Here is an 18,165-nt window from a genome sequence, read left to right as displayed (position 1 = left end):
TGCGCTTGACTGGCGTGTCAGGCACTAAATTACAGCTGTTTTATCAAGACAATGTGTTCGTTTTGTAATATATAGTTCCGGTCTGGTGTGGCACCCCAGCTAACGCACAACGTTGCCACAATGTTGCCACAACGTGGCATGTTAGCAGGGACTGTCTGCGGCGCACTGGTGTGTCCCGGGCTTTAGAGTAGAGAGACAGTTCAACTGTAAGTATGAACGGCAGAAACGGATATTGCCTTCCCTTTAAGTAGAGCGTCAGGGACAGCCTCCCTGGCTTACGGCCATACTAGCCTGAATACGCCCGATCTCGTCCGATCTCGGAAGCTAAGCAGGCTCGGGCCTGGTCAGTACTTGGATGGGAGACCGCCTGGGAATACCAGGTGCTGTAAGCTTTTGCATCTTTTACACGCCAGAGGGCGACAAATCACGAGTTTTAACTTTGGATACACGCAATTTCATCATTATTTCAGATTTTACTTCCCCAAATACACAGGCATACAATAGATCTTGTTCTCCAACGTAAACGGTCCCTAGTAACTAGGGTACATTCGTAAATAAATTGAGCATCATGGCTAGAAGTGACTAAATGTTGCCTAATCTTTCTCATCGAGAAATGACACAATTACAGCAACACAAAAAGGAACTCCACCGGACAAAGTTCAGTGCTCACAAGGAGCCTCATTCAACACACACGGTTCCATTCCCATTCATGCAAAGCACGAAAGTGTAAAACTTGGGAACATACTTGAGAGCAAAGATCACATTCAATCTCATTCAAGGCACGGATGTGAATGCAACGGGATGAAATTACTGAAATGATGCCTGCCCTCGAACTGTGATGATGGACTACCCGACTCGCCAATAATATTGGGTTCTGGTGTATTGAAATACAGGAGCTGCTGGATTTGTGTGTTTTCTTACCCCCTCACCATAGTTTGTCAAATGTTTAAACAACTGAACTTATATTCAAGGTTTGTTTCTCTTCATATGTTTTACTGGTTTACATTTGTCTCAGCAACCTGTTGAATGATTCTTCTGCTTTCAAAACAAAATGACAACAGGATGAATGCACACACTTGAAAATACAATACATGCAATGTTATGCATCATAGTGATGCAACCTCCTTTCAGTTTCATACTGCATGTCAATTGAAATCCTTACTGAAATGCACACCTTCTCAAGATTGCGCTTGACTGGCGTGTCAGGCACACAATTACAGCTGTATTATCAAGACAATGTGTTCGTTTTGTAAAATATAGTTCCGGTCTGGTGTGGCACCCCAGCTAACGCACAACGTTGCCACAACGTGGCATGTTAGCAGGGACTGTCTGCGGTGCGCTGGTGTGTCCCGGGCTTTAGAGTAGAGAGACAGTTCAACTGTAAGTATGAACGGCAGAAACGGATATTGCCTTCCCTTTAAGTAGAGCGTCAGGGACAGCCTCCCTGGCTTACGGCCATACTAGCCTGAATACGCCCGATCTCATCAGATCTCGGAAGCCAAGCGGGCTCGGGCCTGGTCAGTACTTGGATGGGAGACCGCCTGGGAATACCAGGTGCTGTAAGCTTTTGCACCTTTTACACACCAGAGGGCGACAAATCACGAGTTTTAACTTTGGATACACGCAATTTCATCATTATTTCAGATTTTACTTCCCCAAATACACAGGCATACAATAGATCTTGTTCTCCAACGTAAACGGTCCCTAGTAACTAGGGTACATTCGTAAATAAATTGAGCATCATGGCTAGAAGTGACTAAATGTTGCCTAATCTTTCTCATCGAGAAATGACACAATTACAGCAACACAAAAAGGAACTCCACCGGACAAAGTTCAGTGCTCACAAGGAGCCTCATTCAACACACACGGTTCCATTCCCATTCATGCAAAGCACGAAAGTGTAAAACTTGGGAACATACTTGAGAGCAAAGATCACATTCAATCTCATTCAAGGCACGGATGTGAATGCAACGGGATGAAATTACTGATATGATGCCTGCCCTCGAACTGTGATGATGGACTACCCGACTCGCCAATAATATTGGGTTCTGGTGTATTGAAATACAGGAGCTGCTGGATTTGTGTGTTTTCTTACCCCCTCACCATAGTTTGTCAAATGTTTAAACAACTGAACTTATATTCAAGGTTTGTTTCTCTTCATATGTTTTACTGGTTTACATTTGTCTCAGCAACCTGTTGAATGATTCTTCTGCTTTCAAAACAAAATGACAACAGGATGAATGCACACACTTGAAAATACAATACATGCAATGTTATGCATCATAGTGATGCAACCTCCTTTCAGTTTCATACTGCATGTCAATTGAAATCCTTACTGAAATGCACACCTTCTCAAGATTGCGCTTGACTGGCGTGTCAGGCACTCAATTACAGCTGTTTTATCAAGACAATGTGTTCGTTTTGTAAAATATAGTTCCGGTCTGGTGTGGCACCCCAGCTAACGCACAACGTTGCCACAACGTTGCCACAACGTGGCGTGTTAGCAGGGACTGTCTGCGGCGCACTGGTGTGTCCCGGGCTTTAGAGTAGAGAGACAGTTCAACTGTAAGTATGAACGGCAGAAACGGATATTGCCATCCCTTTAAGTAGAGCGTCAGGGACAGCCTCCCTGGCTTACGGCCATACTAGCCTGAATACGCCCGATCTCGTCTGATCTCGGAAGCCAAGCAGGCTCGGGCCTGGTCAGTACTTGGATGGGAGACCGCCTGGGAATACCAGGTGCTGTAAGCTTTTGTACCTTTTACACACCAGAGGGCGACAAATCACGAGTTTTAACTTGGGATACAGACAATTTCATCATTATTTCAGATTTTACTTCCCCAAATACACAGGCATACAATAGATCTTGTTCTCCAACGTAAACGGTCCCTAGTAACTAGGGTACATTCGTAAATAAATTGAGCATCATGGCTAGAAGTGACTAAATGTTGCCTAATCTTTCTCATCGAGAAATGACACAATTACAGCAACACAAAAAGGAACTCCACCGGACAAAGTTCAGTGCTCACAAGGAGCCTCATTCAACACACACGGTTCCATTCCCATTCATGCAAAGCACGAAAGTGTAAAACTTGGGAACATACTTGAGAGCAAAGATCACATTCAATCTCATTCAAGGCACGGATGTGAATGCAACGGGATGAAATTACTGAAATGATGCCTGCCCTCGAACTGTGATGATGGACTACCCGACTCGCCAATAATATTGGGTTCTGGTGTATTGAAATACAGGAGCTGCTGGATTTGTGTGTTTTCTTACCCCCTCACCATAGTTTGTCAAATGTTTAAACAACTGAACTTATATTGAAGGTTTGTTTCTCTTCATATGTTTTACTGGTTTACATTTGTCTCAGCAACCTGTTGAATGATTCTTCTGCTTTCAAAACAAAATGACAACAGGATGAATGCACACACTTGAAAATACAATACATGCAATGTTATGCATCATAGTGATGCAACCTCCTTTCAGTTTCATACTGCATGTCAATTGAAATCCTTACTGAAATGCACACCTTCTCAAGATTGCGCTTGACTGGCGTGTCAGGCACTCAATTACAGCTGTATTATCAAGACAATGTGTTCGTTTTGTAAAATATAGTTCCGGTCTGGTGTGGCACCCCAGCTAACGCACAACGTTGCCACAACGTTGCCACAACGTGGCGTGTTAGCAGGGACTGTCTGCGGCGCACTGGTGTGTCCCGGGCTTTAGAGTAGAGAGACAGTTCAACTGTAAGTATGAACGGCAGAAACGGATATTGCCATCCCTTTAAGTAGAGCGTCAGGGACAGCCTACCTGGCTTACGGCCATACTAGCCTGAATACGCCCGATCTCGTCCGATCTCGGAAGCCAAGCAGGCTCGGGCCTGGTCAGTACTTGGATGGGAGACCGCCTGGGAATACCAGGTGCTGTAAGCTTTTGCACCTTTTACACACCAGAGGGCGACAAATCACGAGTTTTAACTTTGGATACACACAATTTCATCATTATTTCAGATTTTACTTCCCCAAATACACAGGCATACAATAGATCTTGTTCTCCAACGTAAACGGTCCCTAGTAACTAGGGTACATTCGTAAATAAATTGAGCATCATGGCTAGAAGTGACTAAATGTTGCCTAATCTTTCTCATCGAGAAATGACACAATTACAGCAACACAAAAAGGAACTCCACCGGACAAAGTTCAGTGCTCACAAGGAGCCTCATTCAACACACACGGTTCCATTCCCATTCATGCAAAGCACGAAAGTGTAAAACTTGGGAACATACTTGAGAGCAAAGATCACATTCAATCTCATTCAAGGCACGGATGTGAATGCAACGGGATGAAATTACTGAAATGATGCCTGCCCTCGAACTGTGATGATGGACTACCCGACTCGCCAATAATATTGGGTTCTGGTGTATTGAAATACAGGAGCTGCTGGATTTGTGTGTTTTCTTACCCCCTCACCATAGTTTGTCAAATGTTTAAACAACTGAACTTATATTCAAGGTTTGTTTCTCTTCATATGTTTTACTGGTTTACATTTGTCTCAGCAACCTGTTGAATGATTCTTCTGCTTTCAAAACAAAATGACAACAGGATGAATGCACACACTTGAAAATACAAAACATGCAATGTTATGCATCATAGTGATGCAACCTCCTTTCAGTTTCATACTGCATGTCAATTGAAATCCTTACTGAAATGCACACCTTCTCAAGATTGCGCTTGACTGGCGTGTCAGGCACTCAATTACAGCTGTATTATCAAGACAATGTGTTCGTTTTGTAAAATATAGTTCCGGTCTGGTGTGGCACCCCAGCTAACGCACAACGTTGCCACAATGTTGCCACAACGTGGCGTGTTAGCAGGGACTGTCTGCGGCGCACTGGTGTGTCCCGGGCTTTAGAGTAGAGAGACAGTTCAACTGTAAGTATGAACGGCAGAAACGGATATTGCCTTCCCTTTAAGTAGAGCGTCAGGGAAAGTCTCACTTGCTTACGGCCATACTAGCCTGAATACGCCCGATCTCGTCCGATCTCGGAAGCCAAGCAGGCTCGGGCCTGGTCAGTACTTGAGTAGGAGACCGCCTGGGAATACCAGGTGCTTTAAGCTTTTGCACCTTTGACACACCAGAGGGTGACAAATCACGATTTTTAACTTTGGATACACACAATTTCATCATTATTTCAGATTTGACTTCCCCAAATACACAGGCATACAATACATTTTGTTCTCCAACGTAAACGGTCCCTAGTAACTAGGGTACATTCGTCAATAAATTGAGCATCATGGCTAGAAGTGACTAAATGTTGCCTAATCTTTCTCATCAAGAAATGACACAATTACAGCAACACAAAAAGAACTCCACCGGACAAAGTTCAGTGCTCACAAGGAGCCTCATTCAACACACATGGTTCCATTCCAATTCATGCAAAGCACGAAAGTGTAAAACTTGGGAACATACTTGAGAGCAAAGATCACATTCAATCTCATTCAAGGCACGGATGTGAATGCAACGGGATGAAATTACTGAAATGATGCCTGCCCTCGAACTGTGATGATGGACTACCCGACTCGCCAATAATATTGGGTTCTGGTGTATTGAAATACAGGAGCTGCTGGATTTGTGTGTTTTCTTACCCCCTCACCATAGTTTGTCAAATGTTTAAACAACTGAACTTATATTCAAGGTTTGTTTCTCTTCATATGTTTTACTGGTTTACATTTGTCTCAGCAACCTGTTGAATGATTCTTCTGCTTTCAAAACAAAATGACAACAGGATGAATGCACACACTTGAAAATACAATACATGCAATGTTATGCATCATAGTGATGCAACCTCCTTTCAGTTTCATACTGCATGTCAATTGAAATCCTTACTGAAATGCACACCTTCTCAAGATTGCGCTTGACTGGCGTGTCAGGCACTCAATTACAGCTGTATTATCAAGACAATGTGTTCGTTTTGTAAAATATAGTTCCGGTCTGGTGTGGCACCCCAGCTAACGCACAACGTTGCCACAACGTTTCGTGTTAGCAGGGACTGTCTGCGGCGCGCTGGTGTGTCCCGGGCTTTAGAGTAGAGAGACAGTTCAACTGTAAGTATGAACGGCAGAAACGGATATTGCCTTCCCTTTAAGTAGAGCGTCAGGGACAGCCTCCCTGGCTTACGGCCATACTAGCCTGAATACGCCCGATCTCGTCCGATCTCGGAAGTTAAGCAGGCTCGGGCCTGGTCAGTACTTGGATGGGAGACTGCCTGGGAATACCAGGTGCTGTAAGCTTTTGCATCTTTTACACACCAGAGGGCGACAAATCACGAGTTTTAACTTTGGATACACGCAATTTCATCATTATTTCAGATTTGACTTCCCCAAATACACAGGCATACAATAGATCTTGTTCTCCAACGTAAACGGTCCCTAGTAACTAGGGTACATTCGTAAATAATTTGAGCATCATGGCTAGAATTGACTAAATGTTGCCTAATCTTTCTCATCAAGAAATGACACAATTACAGCAACACAAAAAGGAACTCCACCGGACAAAGTTCAGTGCTCACAAGGAGCCTCATTCAACACACACGGTTCCATTCCCATTCATGCAAAGTACGAAAGTGTAAAACTTGGGAACATACTTGAGAGCAAAGATCACATTCAATCTCATTCAAGGCACGGATGTGAATGCAACGGGATGAAATTACTGAAATGATGCCTGCCCTCGAACTGTGATGATGGACTACCCGACTCGCCAATAATATTGGGTTCTGGTGTATTGAAAAACAGGAGCTGCTGGATTTGTGTGTTTTCTTACCCCCTCACCATAGTTTGTCAAATGTTTAAACAACTGAACTTATATTCAAGGTTTGTTTCTCTTCATATGTTTTACTGGTTTACATTTGTCTCAGCAACCTGTTGAATGATTCTTCTGCTTTCAAAACAAAATGACAACAGGATGAATGCACACACTTGAAAATACAATACATGCAATGTTATGCATCATAGTGATGCAACCTCCTTTCAGTTTCATACTGCATGTCAATTGAAATCCTTACTGAAATGCACACCTTCTCAAGATTGCGCTTGACTGGCGTGTCAGGCACTCAATTACAGCTGTATTATCAAGACAATGTGTTCGTTTTGTAAAATATAGTTCCGGTCTGGTGTGGCACCCCAACTAACGCACAACGTTGCCACAACGTTTCGTGTTAGCAGGGACTGTCTGCGGCGCGCTGGTGTGTCCCGGGCATTAGAGTAGAGAGACAGTTCAACTGTAAGTATGAACGGCAGAAACGGATATTGCCTTCCCTTTAAGTAGAGCGTCAGGGACAGCCTCCCTGGCTTACGGCCATACTAGCCTGAATACGCCCGATCTTGTCCGATCTCGGAAGTTAAGCAGGCTCGGGCCTGGTCAGTACTTGGATGGGAGACTGCCTTGGAATACCAGGTGCTGTAAGCTTTTGCATCTTTTACACACCAGAGGGCGACAAATCACGAGTTTTAACTTTGGATACACGCAATTTCATCATTATTTCAGATTTGACTTCCCCAAATACACAGGCATACAATAGATCTTGTTCTCCAACGTAAACGGTCCCTAGTAACTAGGGTACATTCGTAAATAATTTGAGCATCATGGCTAGAATTGACTAAATGTTGCCTAATCTTTCTCATCAAGAAATGACACAATTACAGCAACACAAAAAGGAACTCCACCGGACAAAGTTCAGTGCTCACAAGGAGCCTCATTCAACACACACGGTTCCATTCCCATTCATGCAAAGTACGAAAGTGTAAAACTTGGGAACATACTTGAGAGCAAAGATCACATTCAATCTCATTCAAGGCACGGATGTGAATGCAACGGGATGAAATTACTGAAATGATGCCTGCCCTCGAACTGTGATGATGGACTACCCGACTCGCCAATAATATTGGGTTCTGGTGTATTGAAATACAGGAGCTGCTGGATTTGTGTGTTTTCTTACCCCCTCACCATAGTTTGTCAAATGTTTAAACAACTGAACTTATATTCAAGGTTTGTTTCTCTTCATATGTTTTACTGGTTTACATTTGTCTCAGCAACCTGTTGAATGATTCTTCTGCTTTCAAAACAAAATGACAACAGGATGAATGCACACACTTGAAAATACAATACATGCAATGTTATGCATCATAGTGATGCAACCTCCTTTCAGTTTCATACTGCATGTCAATTGAAATCCTTACTGAAATGCACACCTTCTCAAGATTGCGCTTGACTGGCGTGTCAGGCACTCAATTACAGCTGTATTATCAAGACAATGTGTTCGTTTTGTAAAATATAGTTCCGGTCTGGTGTGGCACCCCAACTAACGCACAACGTTGCCACAACGTTTCGTGTTAGCAGGGACTGTCTGCGGCGCGCTGGTGTGTCCCGGGCATTAGAGTAGAGAGACAGTTCAACTGTAAGTATGAACGGCAGAAACGGATATTGCCTTCCCTTTAAGTAGAGCGTCAGGGACAGCCTCCCTGGCTTACGGCCATACTAGCCTGAATACGCCCGATCTTGTCCGATCTCGGAAGTTAAGCAGGCTCGGGCCTGGTCAGTACTTGGATGGGAGACTGCCTTGGAATACCAGGTGCTGTAAGCTTTTGCATCTTTTACACACCAGAGGGCGACAAATCACGAGTTTTAACTTTGGATACACGCAATTTCATCATTATTTCAGATTTGACTTCCCCAAATACACAGGCATACAATAGATCTTGTTCTCCAACGTAAACGGTCCCTAGTAACTAGGATACATTCGTCAATAAATTGAGCATCATGGCTAGAAGTGACTAAATGTTGCCTAATCTTTCTCATCAAGAAATGACACAATTACAGCAACAAAAAAGGAACTCCACCGGACAAAGTTCAGTGCTCACAAGGAGCATCATTCAACACACACGGTTCCATTCCCATTCATGCAAACCACGAAAGTGTAAAACTTGGGTACGTACTTGAGAGTAAAGATAACATTCAATCTCATTCAAGGCACGCATGTGAATGCAACGGGATGAAATTACTGAAATGATGCCTGCCCTCGAACTGTGATGATGGACTACCCGACTCGCCAATAATATTGGGATCTGGTGTATTGAAATACAGGAGCTGCTGGATTTGTGTGTTTTCTTACCCCCTCACCATAGTTTGTCAAATGTTTAAACAACTGAACTTATATTCAAGGTTTGTTTCTCTTCATATGTTTTACTGGTTTACATTTGTCTCAGCAACCTGTTGAATGATTCTTCTGCTTTCAAAACAAAATGACAACAGGATGAATGCACACACTTGAAAATACAATACATGCAATGTTATGCATCATAGTGATGCAACCTCCTTTCAGTTTCATACTGCATGTCAATTGAAATCCTTACTGAAATGCACACCTTCTCAAGATTGCGCTTGACTGGCGTGTCAGGCATTCAATTACAGCTGTTTTATCAAGACAAATGTGTTCGTTTTGTAAAATATAGTTCCGGTCTGGTGTGGCACCCCAGCTAACGCACAACGTTGCCACAACGTGGCATGTTAGCAGGGACTGTCTGCGGCGCGCTGGTGTGTCCCGGGCTTTAGAGTAGAGAGACAGTTCAACTGTAAGTATGAACGGCAGAAACGGATATTGCCTTCCCTTTGAGTAGAGTGTCAGGGACAGCCTCCCTGGCTTACGGCCATACTAGCCTGAATACGCCCGATCTCGTCTGATCTCGGAAGCTAAGCAGGCTCGGGCCTGGTCAGTACTTGGATGGGAGACTGCCTGGGAATACCAGGTGCTGTAAGCTTTTGCATCTTTTACACACCAGAGGGCGACAAATCACGAGTTTTAACTTTTGATACACGCAATTTCATCATTATTTCAGATTTGACTTCCCCAAATACACAGGCATACAATAGATCTTGTTCTCCAACGTAAACGGTCCCTAGTAACTAGGGTACATTCGTAAATAAATTGAGCATCATGGCTAGAATTGAATAAATGTTGCCTAATCTTTCTCATCGAGAAATGACACAATTACAGCAACACAAAAAGGAACTCCACCGGACAAAGTTCAGTGCTCACAAGGAGCCTCATTCAACACACACGGTTCCATTCCCATTCATGCAAAGCACGAAAGTGTAAAACTTGGGAACATACTTGAGAGCAAAGATCACATTCAATCTCATTCAAGGCACGGATGTGAATGCAACGGGATGAAATTACTGAAATGATGCCTGCCCTCGAACTGTGATGATGGACTACCCGACTCGCCAATAATATTGGGTTCTGGTGTATTGAAATACAGGAGCTGCTGGATTTGTGTGTTTTCTTACCCCCTCACCATAGTTTGTCAAATGTTTAAACAACTGAACTTATATTCAAGGTTTGTTTCTCTTCATATGTTTTACTGGTTTACATTTGTCTCAGCAACCTGTTGAATGATTCTTCTGCTTTCAAAACAAAATGACAACAGGATGAATGCACACACTTGTAAATACAATACATGCAATGTTATGCATCATAGTGATGCAACCTCCTTTCAGTTTCATACTGCATGTCAATTGAAATCCTTACTGAAATGCACACCTTCTCAAGATTGCGCTTGACTGGCGTGTCAGGCACTCAATTACAGCTGTTTTATCAAGACAATGTGTTCGTTTTGTAATATATAGTTCCGGTCTGGTGTGGCACCCCAGCTAACGCACAACGTTGCCACAATGTTGCCACAACGTGGCGTGTTAGCAGGGACTGTCTGCGGCGCGCTGGTGTGTCCCGGGCTTTAGAGTAGAGAGACAGTTCAACTGTAAGTATGAACAGCAGAAACGGATATTGCCTTCCCTTTAAGTAGAGCGTCAGGGACAGCATTCCTGGCTTACGGCCATACTACCCTGAATACGCCCGATCTCGTCCGATCTCGGAAGCTAAGCAGGCTCGGGCCTGGTCAGTACTTGGATGGGAGACCGCCTGGGAATACCAGGTGCTGTAAGCTTTTGCATCTTTTACACACCAGAGGGCGACATATCACGAGTTTTAACTTTGGATACACGCAATTTCATCATTATTTCAGATTTGACTTCCCCAAAAACACAGGCATACAATAGATCTTGTTCTCCAATGTAAACGGTCCCTAGTAACTAGGGTACATTCATAAATAAATTGAGCATCATGGCTAGAAGTGACTAAATGTTGCCTAATCTTTCTCATCGAGAAATGACACAATTACAGCAACACAAAAAGGAACTCCACCGGACAAAGTTCAGTGCTCACAAGGAGCCTCATTCAACACACACGGTTCCATTCCCATTCATGCAAAGCACGAAAGTGTAAAACTTGGGAACATACTTGAGAGCAAAGATCACATTCAATCTCATTCAAGGCACGGATGTGAATGCAACAAGATGAAATTACTGAAATGATGCCTGCCCTCGAACTGTGATGATGGACTACCCGACTCGCCAATAATATTGGGTTCTGGTGTATTGAAATACAGGAGCTGCTGGATTTGTGTGTTTTCTTACCCCCTCACCATAGTTTGTCAAATGTTTAAACAACTGAACTTATATTCAAGGTTTGTTTCTCTTCATATGTTTTACTGGTTTACATTTGTCTCAGCAACCTGTTGAATGATTCTTCTGCTTTCAAAACAAAATGACAACAGGATGAATGCACACACTTGAAAATACAATACATGCAATGTTATGCATCATAGTGATGCAACCTCCTTTCAGTTTCATACTGCATGTCAATTGAAATCCTTACTGAAATGCACACCTTCTCAAGATTGCGCTTGACTGGCGTGTCAGGCACTCAATTACAGCTGTTTTATCAAGACAATGTGTTCGTTTTGTAATATATAGTTCCGGTCTGGTGTGGCACCCCAGCTAACGCACAACGTTGCCACAATGTTGCCACAACGTGGCGTGTTAGCAGGGACTGTCTGCGGCGCGCTGGTGTGTCCCGGGCTTTAGAGTAGAGAGACAGTTCAACTGTAAGTATGAACGGCAGAAACGGATATTGCCTTCCCTTTAAGTAGAGCGTCAGGGACAGCCTCCCTGGCTTACGGCCATACTAGCCTGAATACGCCAGATCTCGTCCGATCTCGGAAGCTAAGCAGGCTCGGGCCTGGTCAGTACTTAGATGGGAGACCGCCTGGGAATACCAGGTGCTGTAAGCTTTTGCATCTTTTACACACCAGAGGGCGACAAATCACGAGTTTTAACTTTGGATTCACGCAATTTCATCATTATTTCAGATTTGACTTCCCCAAATACACAGGCATACAATAGATCTTGTTCTCCAAAGTAAACGGTCCCTAGTAACTAGGGTACATTCGTAAATAAATTGAGCATCATGGCTAGAAGTGACTAAATGTTGCCTAATCTTTCTCATCGAGAAATGACACAATTACAGCAACACAAAAAGGAACTCCACCGGACAAAGTTCAGTGCTCACAAGGAGCCTCATTCAACACACACGGTTCCATTCCCATTAATGCAAAGCACGAAAGTGTAAAACTTGGGAACATACTTGAGAGCAAAGATCACATTCAATCTCATTCAAGGCACGGATGTGAACGCAACGGTATGAAATTACTGAAATGATGCCTGCCCTCGAACTGTGATGATGGACTACCCGACTCGCCAATAATATTGGGTTCTGGTGTATTGAAATACAGGAGCTGCTGGATTTGTGTGTTTTCTTACCCCCTCACCATAGTTTGTCAAATGTTTAAACAACTGAACTTATATTCAAGGTTTGTTTCTCTTCATATGTTTTACTGGTTTACATTTGTCTCAGCAACCTGTTGAATGATTCTTCTGCTTTCAAAACAAAATGACAACAGGATGAATGCACACACTTGAAAATACAATACATGCAATGTTATGCATCATAGTGATGCAACCTCCTTTCAGTTTCATACTGCATGTCAATTGAAATCCTTACTGAAATGCACACCTTCTCAAGATTGCGCTTGACTGGCGTGTCAGGCACTCAATTACAGCTGTTTTATCAAGAGAATGTGTTCGTTTTGTAATATATAGTTCCGGTCTGGTGTGGCACCCCAGCTAACGCACAACGTTGCCACAACGTGTCGTGTTAGCAGGGACTGTCTGCGGCGCGCTGGTGTGTCCCGGACTTTAGAGTAGAGAGACAGTTCAACTGCAAGTATGAGCAGCAGAAACGGATATTGCCTTCCCTTTAAGTAGAGCGTCACGGACAGCCTCCCTGGCTTACGGCCATACTAGCCTGAATACGCCCGATATCGTCCGATCTCGGAAGCTAAGCAGGCTCGGGCCTGGTCAGTACTTGGATGGGAGACCGCCTGGGAATACCAGGTGCTGTAAGCTTTTGCATCTTTTACACACCAGAGGGCGACAAATCACGAGTTTTAACTTTGGATACACGCAATTTCATCATTATTTCAGATTTGACTTCCCCAAATACACAGGCATACAATAGATCTTGTTCTCCAATGTAAACGGTCCCTAGTAACTAGGGTACATTCGTAAATAAATTGAGCATCATGGCTAGAAGTGACTAAATGTTGCCTAATCTTTCTCATCGAGAAATGACACAATTACAGCAACACAAAAAGGAACTCCACCGGACAAAGTTCAGTGCTCACAAGGAGCCTAATTCAACACACACGGTTCCATTCCCATTCATGCAAAGCACGAAAGTGTAAAACTTGGGAACATACTTGAGAGCAAAGATCACATTCAATCTCATTCAAGGCACGGATGTGAATGCAACGGGATGAAATTACTGAAATGATGCCTGCCCTCGAACTGTGATGATGGACTACCCGACTCGCCAATAATATTGGGTTCTGGTGTATTGAAATACAGGAGCTGCTGGATTTGTGTGTTTTCTTACCCCCTCACCATAGTTTGTCAAATGTTTAAACAACTGAACATATATTCAAGGTTTGTTTCTCTTCATATGTTTTACTGGTTTACATTTGTCTCAGCAACCTGTTGAATGATTCTTCTGCTTTCAAAACAAAATGACAACAGGATGAATGCACACACTTGTAAATACAATACATGCAATGTTATGCATCATAGTGATGCAACCTCCTTTCAGTTTCATACTGCATGTCAATTGAAATCCTTACTGAAATGCACACCTTCTCAAGATTGCGCTTGACTGGCGTGTCAGGCACTCAATTACAGCTGTTTTATCAAGACAATGTGTTCGTTTTGTAATATATAGTTCCGGTCTGGTGTGGCACCCCAGCTAACGCACAACGTTGCCACAATGTTGCCACAACGTGGCATGTTAGCAGGGACTGTCTGCGGCGCGCTGGTGTGTCCCGGGCTTTAGAGTAGAGAGACAGTTCAACTGTAAGTATGAACGGCAGAAACGGATATTGCCTTCCCTTTAAGTAGAGCGTCAGGGACAGCCTCCCTGGCTTACGGCCATACTAGCCTGAATACGCCCGATCTCGTCCGATCTCGGAAGCTAAGCAGGCTCGGGCCTGGTCAGTACTTGGATGGGAGACCGCCTGGGAATACCAGGTGCTGTAAGCTTTTGCATCTTTTACACACCAGAGGGCGACAAATCACGAGTTTTAACTTTGGATACACGCAATTTCATCATTATTTCAGATTTGACTTCCCCAAATACACAGGCATACAATAGATCTTGTTCTCCAATGTAAACGGTCCCTAGTAACTAGGGTACATTCGTAAATAAATTGAGCATCATGGCTAGAAGTGACTAAATGTTGCCTAATCTTTCTCATCGAGAAATGACACAATTACAGCAACACAAAAAGGAACTCCACCGGACAAAGTTCAGTGCTCACAAGGAGCCTCATTCAACACACACGGTTCCATTCCCATTCATGCAAAGCACGAAAGTGTAAAACTTGGGAACATACTTGAGAGCAAAGATCACATTCAATCTCATTCAAGGCACGGATGTGAATGCAACGGGATGAAATTACTGAAATGATGCCTGCCCTCGAACTGTGATGATGGACTACCCGACTCGCCAATAATATTGGGTTCTGGTGTATTGAAATACAGGAGCTGCTGGATTTGTGTGTTTTCTTACCCCCTCACCATAGTTTGTCAAATGTTTAAACAACTGAACTTATATTCAAGGTTTGTTTCTCTTCATATGTTTTACTGGTTTACATTTGTCTCAGCAACCTGTTGAATGATTCTTCTGCTTTCAAAACAAAATGACAACAGGATGAATGCACACACTTGAAAATACAATACATGCAATGTTATGCATCATAGTGATGCAACCTCCTTTCAGTTTCATACTGCATGTCAATTGAAATCCTTACTGAAATGCACACCTTCTCAAGATTGCGCTTGACTGGCGTGTCAGGCACTCAATTACAGCTGTTTTATCAAGACAATGTGTTAGTTTTGTAAAATATAGTTCCGGTCTGGTTTGGCACCCCAGCTAACGCACAACGTTGCCACAACGTTTCGTGTTAGCAGGGACTGTCTGCGGCGCGCTGGTGTGTCCCGGACTTTAGAGTAGAGAGACAGTTCAACTGTAAGTATGAACGGCAGAAACGGATATTGCCTTCCCTTTAAGTAGAGCGTCAGGGACAGCCTCCCTGGCTTACGGCCATACTAGCCTGAATACGCCCGATCTCGTCAGATCTCGGAAGCTAAGCAGGCTCGGGCCTGGTCAGTACTTGGATGGGAGACCGCCTGGGAATACCAGGTGCTGTTAGCTTTTGCATCTTTTACACACCAGAGGGCGACAAATCACGAGTTTTAACTTTGGATACACACAATTTCATCATTATTTCAGATTTGACTTCCCCAAATACACAGGCATACAATAGATCTTGTTCTCCAACGTAAACTGTCCCTAGTAACTAGGGTACATTCGTAAATAAATTGAGCATCATGGCTAGAAGTGACTAAATGTTGCCTAATCTTTCTCATCGAGAAATGACACAATTACAGCAACACAAAAAGGAACTCCACCGGACAAAGTTCAGTGCTCACAAGGAGCCTCATTCAACACACACGGTTCCATTCCCATTCATGCAAAGCACGAAAGTGTAAAACTTGGGAACATACTTGAGAGCAAAGATCACATTCAATCTCATTCAAGGCACGGATGTGAATGCAACGGGATGAAATTTCTGAAATGATGCCTGCCCTCGAACTGTGATGATGGACTACCCGACTCGCCAATAATATTGGGTTCTGGTGTATTGAAATACAGGAGCTGCTGGATTTGTGTGTTTTCTTACCCCCTCACCATAGTTTGTCAAATGTTTAAACAACTGAACTTATATTCAAGGTTTATTTTTCTTCATATGTTTTACTGGTTTACATTTGTCTCAGCAACCTGTTGAATGATTCTTCTGCTTTCAAAACAAAATGACAACAGGATGAATGCACACACTTGAAAATACAATACATGCAATGTTATGCATCATAGTGATGCAACCTCCTTTCAGTTTCATACTGCATGTCAATTGAAATCCTTACTGAAATGCACACCTTCTCAAGATTGCGCTTGACTGGCGTGTCAGGCACTCAATTACAGCTGTTTTATCAAAACAATGTGTTCGTTTTGTAATATATACTTCCGGTCTGGTGTGGCACCCCAGCTAACGCACAACGTTGCCACAATGTTGCCACAACGTGGCGTGTTAGCAGGGACTGTCTGCGGCGCGCTGGTGTGTCCCGGGCTTTAGAGTAGAGAGACAGTTCAACTGTAAGTATGAACGGCAGAAACGGATATTGCCTTCCCTTTAAGTAGAGCGTCAGGGACAGCTTCCCTGGCTTACGGCCATACTAGCCTGAATACGCTCGATCTCGTCCGATCTCGGAAGCTAAGCAGGCTCGGGCCTGGTCAGTACTTGAATGGGAGACCGCCTGGGAATACCAGGTGCTGTAAGCTTTTGCATCTTTTAAACACCAGAGGGCGACAAATCACGAGTTTTAACTTTGGATACACGCAATTTCATCATTATTTCAGATTTGACTTCCCCAAATACACAGGCATACAATAGATCTTGTTCTCCAACGTAAACGGTCCCTAGTAACTAGGGTACATTCATAAATAAATTGAGCATCATGGCTAGAAGTGACTAAATGTTGCCTAATCTTTCTCATCGAGAAATGACACAATTACAGCAACACAAAAAGGAACTCCACCGGACAAAGTTCAGTGCTCACAAGGAGCCTCATTCAACACACACGGTTCCATTCCCATTCATGCAAAGCACGAAAGTGTAAAACTTGGGAACATACTTGAGAGCAAAGATCACATTCAATCTCATTCAAGGCACGGATGTGAATGCAACGGGATGAAATTACTGAAATGATGCCTGCCCTCGAACTGTGATGATGGACTACCTGATTCGCCAATAATATTGGGTTCTGGTGTATTGAAATACAGGAGCTGCTGGATTTGTGTGTTTTCTTACCCCCTCACCATAGTTTGTCAAATGTTTAAACAACTGAACTTATATTCAAGGTTTGTTTCTCTTCATATGTTTTACTGGTTTACATTTGTCTCAGCAACCTGTTGAATGATTCTTCTGCTTTCAAAACAAAATGACAACAGGATGAATGCACACACTTGAAAATACAATACATGCAATGTTATGCATCATAGTGATGCAACCTCCTTTCAGTTTCATACTGCATGTCAATTGAAATCCTTACTGAAATGCACACCTTCTCAAGATTGCGCTTGACTGGCGTGTCAGGCACTCAATTACAGCTGTTTTATCAAGACAATGTGTTCGTTTTGTAAAATATAGTTCCGGTCTGGTGTGGCACCCCAGCTAACGCACAACGTTGCCACAACGTGGCGTGTTAGCAGGGACTGTCTGCGGCGCGCTGGTGTGTCCCGGGCTTTAGAGTAGAGAGACAGTTCAACTGTAAGTATGAATGGCAGAAACGGATATTGCCTTCCCTTTAAATAGAGCGTCAGGGACAGCCTCCCTGGCTTACGGCCATACTAGCCTGAATACGCCCGATCTCGTCCGATCTCGGAAGCCAAGCAGGCTCGGGCCTGGTCAGTACTTGGATGGGAGACCGCCTGGGAATACCAGGTGCTGTAAGCTTTTGCACCTTTTACACACCAGAGGGTGACAAATCACGAGTTTTAACTTTGGATACACACAATTTCATCATTATTTCAGATTTTACTT

At 43.5% G+C, this 18,165-nt stretch overlaps 16 non-coding genes across 16 annotated transcripts; all 16 read left to right on the top strand.

Moving 5' to 3' along the window:
• Positions 1 to 273: 273 nt before the first annotated feature.
• LOC136757951 (5S ribosomal RNA) lies at positions 274 to 392 on the top strand. Its single transcript, XR_010819762.1, has one exon. It is a non-coding gene; the product is annotated as a 5S ribosomal RNA (ribosomal RNA).
• Positions 393 to 1,447: 1,055 nt separating this feature from the next.
• Positions 1,448 to 1,566, top strand: LOC136756339 (5S ribosomal RNA). The gene has a single exon (XR_010818429.1). It is a non-coding gene; the product is annotated as a 5S ribosomal RNA (ribosomal RNA).
• Positions 1,567 to 2,632: 1,066 nt separating this feature from the next.
• On the top strand, positions 2,633 to 2,751 carry LOC136756449 (5S ribosomal RNA). Its single transcript, XR_010818533.1, has one exon. It is a non-coding gene; the product is annotated as a 5S ribosomal RNA (ribosomal RNA).
• A 1,066-nt stretch (positions 2,752 to 3,817) lies between these two features.
• LOC136756168 (5S ribosomal RNA) lies at positions 3,818 to 3,936 on the top strand. The gene has a single exon (XR_010818269.1). It is a non-coding gene; the product is annotated as a 5S ribosomal RNA (ribosomal RNA).
• A 1,066-nt stretch (positions 3,937 to 5,002) lies between these two features.
• Positions 5,003 to 5,121, top strand: LOC136757511 (5S ribosomal RNA). Its single transcript, XR_010819527.1, has one exon. It is a non-coding gene; the product is annotated as a 5S ribosomal RNA (ribosomal RNA).
• Positions 5,122 to 6,175: 1,054 nt separating this feature from the next.
• Positions 6,176 to 6,294, top strand: LOC136756014 (5S ribosomal RNA). Its single transcript, XR_010818121.1, has one exon. It is a non-coding gene; the product is annotated as a 5S ribosomal RNA (ribosomal RNA).
• Positions 6,295 to 7,349: 1,055 nt separating this feature from the next.
• LOC136757242 (5S ribosomal RNA) lies at positions 7,350 to 7,468 on the top strand. The gene has a single exon (XR_010819279.1). It is a non-coding gene; the product is annotated as a 5S ribosomal RNA (ribosomal RNA).
• Positions 7,469 to 8,523: 1,055 nt separating this feature from the next.
• On the top strand, positions 8,524 to 8,642 carry LOC136757240 (5S ribosomal RNA). Its single transcript, XR_010819278.1, has one exon. It is a non-coding gene; the product is annotated as a 5S ribosomal RNA (ribosomal RNA).
• Positions 8,643 to 9,697: 1,055 nt separating this feature from the next.
• Positions 9,698 to 9,816, top strand: LOC136756582 (5S ribosomal RNA). Its single transcript, XR_010818657.1, has one exon. It is a non-coding gene; the product is annotated as a 5S ribosomal RNA (ribosomal RNA).
• A 1,066-nt stretch (positions 9,817 to 10,882) lies between these two features.
• Positions 10,883 to 11,001, top strand: LOC136756966 (5S ribosomal RNA). The gene has a single exon (XR_010819015.1). It is a non-coding gene; the product is annotated as a 5S ribosomal RNA (ribosomal RNA).
• A 1,066-nt stretch (positions 11,002 to 12,067) lies between these two features.
• On the top strand, positions 12,068 to 12,186 carry LOC136756901 (5S ribosomal RNA). Its single transcript, XR_010818954.1, has one exon. It is a non-coding gene; the product is annotated as a 5S ribosomal RNA (ribosomal RNA).
• A 1,055-nt stretch (positions 12,187 to 13,241) lies between these two features.
• LOC136757068 (5S ribosomal RNA) lies at positions 13,242 to 13,360 on the top strand. The gene has a single exon (XR_010819114.1). It is a non-coding gene; the product is annotated as a 5S ribosomal RNA (ribosomal RNA).
• Positions 13,361 to 14,426: 1,066 nt separating this feature from the next.
• On the top strand, positions 14,427 to 14,545 carry LOC136757949 (5S ribosomal RNA). The gene has a single exon (XR_010819760.1). It is a non-coding gene; the product is annotated as a 5S ribosomal RNA (ribosomal RNA).
• Positions 14,546 to 15,600: 1,055 nt separating this feature from the next.
• On the top strand, positions 15,601 to 15,719 carry LOC136756514 (5S ribosomal RNA). Its single transcript, XR_010818593.1, has one exon. It is a non-coding gene; the product is annotated as a 5S ribosomal RNA (ribosomal RNA).
• Positions 15,720 to 16,785: 1,066 nt separating this feature from the next.
• On the top strand, positions 16,786 to 16,904 carry LOC136756614 (5S ribosomal RNA). The gene has a single exon (XR_010818687.1). It is a non-coding gene; the product is annotated as a 5S ribosomal RNA (ribosomal RNA).
• Positions 16,905 to 17,959: 1,055 nt separating this feature from the next.
• Positions 17,960 to 18,078, top strand: LOC136756167 (5S ribosomal RNA). The gene has a single exon (XR_010818268.1). It is a non-coding gene; the product is annotated as a 5S ribosomal RNA (ribosomal RNA).
• The last annotated feature ends 87 nt before the right edge of the window (positions 18,079 to 18,165 follow it).

The sequence above is a fragment of the Amia ocellicauda genome, chromosome 8 (assembly GCF_036373705.1).
Source record: "Amia ocellicauda isolate fAmiCal2 chromosome 8, fAmiCal2.hap1, whole genome shotgun sequence".
NCBI classification, from domain to species: domain Eukaryota; kingdom Metazoa; phylum Chordata; class Actinopteri; order Amiiformes; family Amiidae; genus Amia; species Amia ocellicauda.
Note: the sequence above shows the minus strand (reverse complement) of the source record. Positions and strands in the feature narration are given on the sequence as shown.